Source organism: Ranitomeya variabilis, chromosome 5 (genome assembly GCF_051348905.1).
Source record: "Ranitomeya variabilis isolate aRanVar5 chromosome 5, aRanVar5.hap1, whole genome shotgun sequence".
Taxonomy (NCBI): Eukaryota; Metazoa; Chordata; class Amphibia; order Anura; family Dendrobatidae; genus Ranitomeya; species Ranitomeya variabilis.
In genome coordinates this window covers 469,234,361-469,241,789 of record NC_135236.1, presented here as the reverse complement: position 1 = coordinate 469,241,789, position 7,429 = coordinate 469,234,361, and positions in this window count along the sequence as shown.

Here is a 7,429-nt window from a genome sequence, read left to right as displayed (position 1 = left end):
GCCCCACTTTTCAGTTTTTGAATTTCCACAAAAATTTTAAATAACCAATAAATTTCTTTCAACTTCACAATTGTGTTCCATTTGTTATTGATTCTTCACCAAAAAATTACATTTAGTATCTTTATGTTTGAAGCATGATATCTGTGAAAAGATTGAAAAGTTCCAGGGAGCCGAATACTTTCCCAAGGCACTGTAATGCCACAAAATATAACTCCATTCAGCTTTGTCAGTCTAAAAATCTAAAACATTATAACTCAGAATGTCGCTGCAAAAATAATTTGTTTTTTCTATATACTGTAATTATCTTTAGTGTGCAAAAGTAGCAAAGCTAAAAAAGTATATAAATGTGGCATCACTGTAAATGTACATATATGAACAATAATCCCTACATTGTAGAAGATGTAAAAAAAAACTGAATTGCCGTTTTTAGTTCTTTCTGCCTCTCAAAAAAATGGAATATAAAGCAATCAAAAAATTATGTACCCTAATGTGGGCAAAGCTTGGTACATATGTTATCTTGCCAAGCTTCACAGCCGCCACCAGGTCATGGCCGTAATCACACAGAACAATGCCTGGTTGTGTGTTCAGTGGCAAGAATCACAGATCTGTATGGTCTCTTATTCCTTTCAATAACTCTGCCGCGATGTGTGGTTTGTCTCCTAGACAAATTAGATTCAGCAGAGCCTGTTGCCGGTTCCTTGAGGCATTGCTACATAGCTTCCAGCTGATGTGCATGATGTGCTCTGAGATACAAAATTGAAGCTGGAGGATGAGGAGGAGCAGGAGGGGGTGCAACAACTAGTGTCAGAGGAGGAGGAAACCCAGATAGATGTAGCGCCAGCAATCCTCGGCGCTAGTAGCACATGTTGTGCCAGGGTGGGATAATGGCCCTGACCCTCACAATGTTCACCCAGTGTGCCATCAGGGAAATGTCGCATCCCTGGCCACAAGAGTTTGTCCACGTGTCAGCCGTTAAGTGGACAATCCTTGTAAATGTGTCAGTAAGGGCACAGGTGATGCTCCTGGACACGTGCTAGTACAAGCTAGGAATGCCACGCTTGGAGAAAGAGGGGCAGATGGGGACCAAGTACCAAGAGATGGCTGCAGCCATGAGTCAGAAGAAATCCTCTGTCCACAAGCTGAAAAGGCAACATTTTCACAGCAAGCAGCCTGGAAATATGCCCATTTAGCATTTAGGCCTATGGGTGGTTTTGGTTGGGTACTTCATTTTAGGCCTTGGGTAGGCACAGCCAAACGCTATGTTGGGACATGCATTTGGAAGTGCCTGATAGTGATGCCTGAGAAAATGAAAAGGACAGGTTCAGGGCATCTGCGCCAGTGTCATGGACAGGGGATTGGCAAGCACTTATGACAGGGTAAGAAGCAATTGTGTCACCCACTGGCACAAGTTGTGAACCCAAGTGTTTGCTCCAACAAGTTGGGTGCTTAGATGACATGTGCTTGATAATGCTGGTGGTGGCTAGGCTCTTTGTGGTCATGCCCATACTGATCTTGGCATGAAACAGGTTACAAATTACCATTTTTTGTCTCAGAACTCTTTAAAAATGTCCCAGACTGGGGAACACCTAATTCTTTGACAGACAAATTCAGGACTATCTGTACTCTACAGAAAAGTTGCCTTCCTTCTCCCTCTGGCCACCTCACTGCCACATCCTGGCTGTTTCGGTGCTGCCTATCCCTCTTCCTCTGTATTGCTAACCTTGCTCTATATGCCAGCCTCCCAAGTTTGTCAGTGACTTTCGTCATCCACGATCTTGTCAACCAAAGCCGCACCCTGGTCCATTTATCTTGGTTAGTTCATTGCCAATAAGTCAGGTTGTGTCCTACCATAATCTACTTCATTGGACAAAATCTTCAATTACCCAGTGTTACCTTCTTGTGAATGTGGCTGTTCTATGTTTTGTGCATCATGTCATCCTTTCCCTCTTGGAGCATGAAGGTTGAAAGACCACAATCAAGGAATGATGATGCAAAGAGCTGATCAGAGTGCCCTAGTGTGCATTCAAAGGTCTCCTGTGACTCGACATGGTAGGAGGAAGTAGGATCAGGGGATGAATAAGTGATCCAGACTGTTGGCTGGTGAGACTGGACCATGTGGAAGACTTGGTGGTGCTGGTGAGCATGCTGGAAGCATAATCTGCTGTCCATCCGACTACCTGTTCACACTGGTATGGCTTCAAAGTGGTGTTCTGTGTCTCCCTGCAAAGTGGGACAGGAAGCTGTGTGGTGTGGATGGGTGTGTTGATTGTTTACGAGCAACACGCGCAGTCGCACCTACCTCACGTCCTTGCCATTTGTGTGCACCATCATCAGCACTTTCACATCCCTTACTGCATGCATTATGCATTTTCTAATTGCTAGGTCTCTAGAAATTAAGTTAATAAAAAATACATTTGGACACCTGCTCAATGCCAAGTGTTTTTTAAAAATGTAAAACCATCGCAATTATACACTAAGCAGTTTCAACTGTATAAATGATAAGTCATTTATTTCACACACAAAAAAAGTGGTTACCTACAGCAGCTATATATTTAGCAAATGACTGCAAAGCCCTGTGCCCTGTCTTGAGGCTGTATTCTGCCTGTTCCAGCTGTCCTTAGGCTTAATGCACAATTTATCGCATAGAAACAGCAGAGCACAAGATTAGTTTTAAGAAGGACTTTTAGTATGATGGTTCAACAAAGTACCCCCACTAGAGTACTCGGATTCCTTAAACTGGGCACACAGACCTGGACAACTACTCTCTCCCTCCAATAATAACTGTCCCTTAGATGTGCAATGACATCAGTGGGCCGAGCGTGGTGGAAACTGTCATTTTACAACCTCTGAGATGGCTATAACATTACAGTGACTGTCAGGCAATCCCGTCTGAACAGGTGCATAACCAAAAAAGACTTACATAGCAAATAGATCAATGGCTGCACTCAACTGTACTAAAGCAAGGAAATGTGCGATACATGAAATTTGAATAGCTTAATGGCTTGTGAAATCTATGAAAAAACACATGAGATGCTTAGCACGAGATTTGGCAAAAAAGTGTGAGCCCATCCACCAAATGTCAAGGTAATCTCAGATCGGATGGGTCCCTGACCTGACTGCCTAGTGTGAACACTTACCTCTGGCTAATAACATGGTAAAGCCTGCATTGGCTGTTGAAAGTGAAACAGCCAATCAGAGCAATCTGTAATATTTCACCTATGAAAATTGGTGAAATATTACAATCCAGCCATGGCTGATGCTGCAATAGCATCGGCCATGGCTGGAGACCCGGATCTGGCCCCCCAATCAACACCAGTGTTCCATACCCCTCCATCCTGTCCTAAGCGCCTTCCTCTCCCCTCCGACCCTCCCCCGTACTCCCCTCCGCCCCCGCCGCTGTCCGATCGCACCCCCCATACTTACCTAGTCCCAGTGTCCCTCCCGGTGTCCTCGGTCTTCTCGCATGGGCGCCGCCATTCTGGAAAATGGCGGGCGCATACGCGGTGCGCCCGCCGAATCTGCCGGCCGGCAGATTCATTCCCTGTCCATTTTGATCGCTGTGATAGGTTCTATCACAGTGAGCAAAATAAAAAAAATAGTAAATAACCCCCCCCCCCCTTTATCACCCCCATAGGTAGGGACAATAATAAAATACAGAAAATATATTTATTTTTGTTTTTCCATTAGGGTTAGGGGTAGGGTTAGGGGTAGGGTTAGGGGTAGGGTTGCACTTAGGGTTAGGGTTGCACTTAGGGATAGGGTTGCACTTAGGGTTGCACTTAGGGATAGGGTTGCACTTAGGGTTGCACTTAGGGATAGGGTTGCACTTAGGGTTGCACTTAGGGATAGGGTTGCACTTAGGGTTGTACTTAGGGTTGCACTTAGGGCTAGGGTTGCACTTAGGGCTAGGGTTGCACTTAGGGCTAGGGTTGCACTTAGGGTTGCACTTATGGCTAGCGTTACACTTAGGGTTGCACTTAGGGCTAGGGTTGCACTTAGGGCTAGGGTTAGAATTAGGGTTAGGGTTAGAATTAGGGTTAGAATTAGGGTTGCAATTAGGGTTAGGGTTACAATTAGGGTTAGGGTTAGAATTAGGGCTATGGTTGGAATTAGGGTTAGAATTAGGCTATGTGCACATGGTGCGGATTTGGCTGCAGATCCGCAGCAGATTGGTCGCTGCGGATTCGTAGCAGTTTTCCATCACGTTTACAGTACCACGTAAACTTATGGAAAACCAAATCCGCTGTGCCCATGGTGCGGAAAATAGAGCGGAAACGCTGCATTGTATTTTCCGCAGCATGTCAATTCTTTGTGCGGATTCCGCAGCGTTTTACACCTGCTCCATAATAGGAATCCGTAGGTGAAATCCACACAAAAACACTGGAAATCCGTGGGATATCCGCAGGTAAAGCGCAGTGCGTTTTCCCTGCAGATTTTTCAAAAATGGTGAGGAAAAATCCGCACACAAATCCGCAACGTGGGCACATAACCTTAGGGTTAGGGATGGAATTAGAGTTAGGGTTGGAATTAGGGTTAAGACTAGGGTTAGGGGTGTGTTGGGGTTAGGGTTGTGGTTAGGGTTGGGATTAGGGTTAGGGGTGTGTTGGGGTTAGTGTTGGAGTTAGAATTGAGGGGTTTCCACTGTTTAGGCACATCAGGGGGTCTCCAAACGCGACATGGTGCCACGATTGATTCCAGCCAATCTTGCATTGAAAAAGTCAAATGGTGCTCTCTCCCTTCCGAGCCCCGATGTTACATAGTTACATAGTTACATAGTTATTAAGGTTGAAGGAAGACTGTAAGTCCATCTAGTTCAACCCATAGCCTAACCTAACATGCCCTAACATGTTGATCCAGGGGAAGGCAAAAAAACCCCATATGGCAAAGAGTAACTCCACCATGGGGAAAAAAATTCCTTCCCGACTCCACATACGGCAATCAGACTAGTTCCCTGGATCAACGCCTTATCAAGGAATCTAGTGTATATACCCTGTAACATTATACTTTTCCAGAAAGGTATCCAGTCCCCTCTTAAATTTAATTAATGAATCACTCATTACAACATCATACGGCAGAGAGTTCCATAGTCTCACTGCTCTTATAGTAAAGAATCCGCGTCTGTTATTATGCTTAAACCTTCTTTCCTCCAGACGTAGAGGATGCCCCCTTGTCCCTGTCTCAGGTCTATGATTAAAAAGATCAGCAGAAAGGTCTTTGTACTGTCCCCTCATATATTTATACATTAAAATAAGATCACCCCTTAGTCTTCGTTTTTCCAAACTAAATAGCCCCAAGTGTAATAACCTATCTTGGTATTGCAGACCTCCCAGTCCTCTAATAAGCTTGGTCGCTCTTCTCTGCACCCGCTCCAGTTCAGCTATGTCTTTCTTATACACCGGAGACCAGAACTGTGCACAGTATTCTAAGTGTGGTCGCACTAGTGACTTGTATAGAGGTAAAATTATGTTCTCCTCATGAGCATCTATGCCTCTTTTAATACATCCCATTATTTTATTTGCCTTTGTAGCAGCTGCCTGACACTGGCCACTGAATATGAGTTTGTCATCCACCCATACACCCAGGTCTTTTTCATTTACGGTTTTGCCCAGAGTTTTAGAATTAAGCACATAGTTATACATCTTATTACTTCTACCCAAGTACATGACCTTACATTTATTCCCATTAAAGCTCATTTGCCATTTATCAGCCCAAGCTTCTAGTTTACATAAATCATCCTGTAATATAAAATTGTCCTCCCCTGTATTGACTACCCTGCAGAGATTAGTGTCATCTGCAAATATTGAAATTCTACTCTGAATGCCCCCTACAAGGTCATTAATAAATATGTTAAAAAGAAGAGGGCCCAATACTGACCCCTGTGGTACCCCACTGCTAACCGTGACCCAGTCCGAGTGTGCTCCATTAATAACCACCCTTTGTTTCCTATCCCTGAGCCAGCTCTCAACCCACTTACACATATTTTCCCCTATCCCCATTACTCTCATTTTATGTAACAACCTTTTGTGTGGCACCGTATCAAAAGCTTTGGAAAAGTCCATATATACTACGTCCACTGGGTTCCCTTGGTCCAGTCCGGAACTTACCTCTTCATAGAAGCTGATCAAATTAGTCTGACATGAACGGTCCCTAGTAAACCCGTGCTGATACTGGGTCATGAGGTTATTCCTCTTCAGATACTCCAGCATAGCATCCCTTAGAATGCCCTCCAGGATTTTACCCACAGTAGAGGTTAAGCTTACTGGCCTATAATTACCGAGTTCAGTTTTTGCCCCTTTTTTGAATATTGGCACCACATTTGCTATACGCCAGTCCTGTGGTACAGACCCTGTTATTATGGAGTCTTTAAAGATTAAAAATAATGGTCTATCAATGACTGTACTTAGTTCCTGCAGTACTCGGGGGTGTATCCCATCTGGGCCCGGAGATTTGTCAATTTTAGTTATTTTTAGACGCCGCTGTACTTCCTGCTGGGTTAAGCAGGTGACATTTAATGGGGAATTTTTATCACTAGTCATTTTGTCTGCCATGGGATTTTCTTTTGTAAATACTGATGAAAAAAAGTCATTTAGCAGATTGGCTTTTTCCTCATCCTCATCCACCATTTCACCCAGACTATTTTTAAGGGGGTCAACACTGTCATTTTTTAGTTTCTTACTATTTATATAGTTAAAGAATATTTTGGGATTGTTTTTACTCTCTCTGGCAATGAGTCTCTCTGTCTCAATCTTTGCTGCCTTGATTTGCTTTTTACAGAATTTATTTAATTTTCTGTATTTATTTAATGCCTCCTCACTACCTACTTCCTTTAATTCTCTAAATGCTTTCTTTTTGTCCCTTATTGCGCCCCTTACAGCTCTATTTAGCCAGATTGGTTTCCTCCTATTTCTAGTATGTTTATTTCCATACGGTATATACTGTGCACAGGTCCTATCCAGGATGCTAATAAATGTCTCCCATTTTCTTTGTGTATTTTTGTGTTTCAGGATATCGTCCAAGTTAATTGCACCAAGATCCTCTCTCATCCGTTGGAAATTTGCCCTCCTGAAGTTTAGTGTCCTTGTCACCCCCCTACTACCCATCTTATTAAAGGTTACATGAAAACTTATTATTTTGTGATCACTATTCCCCAAGTGTGCCCAAACAGTGGTTTACCCCCACATATGCGGTACCAGCGTACTCAGGAGAAACAACTTTCTCCAAGAAAATTGGACAACAACTTTTGGGGTCCAATTTCTCCTGTAACCCTTGGGAAAATAAAAAATTGTGGGCTAAAAAATTATTTTTGAGGAAAGAAAAATGATTTTCTTATTTTCACGGCTCTGCGTTATGAACTTCTGTGAAGCACTTAGGGGTTCAAATTGCTCACCACACATCTAGATAAGTTCCTTTGGGCGTCTAGTTTCCAAAA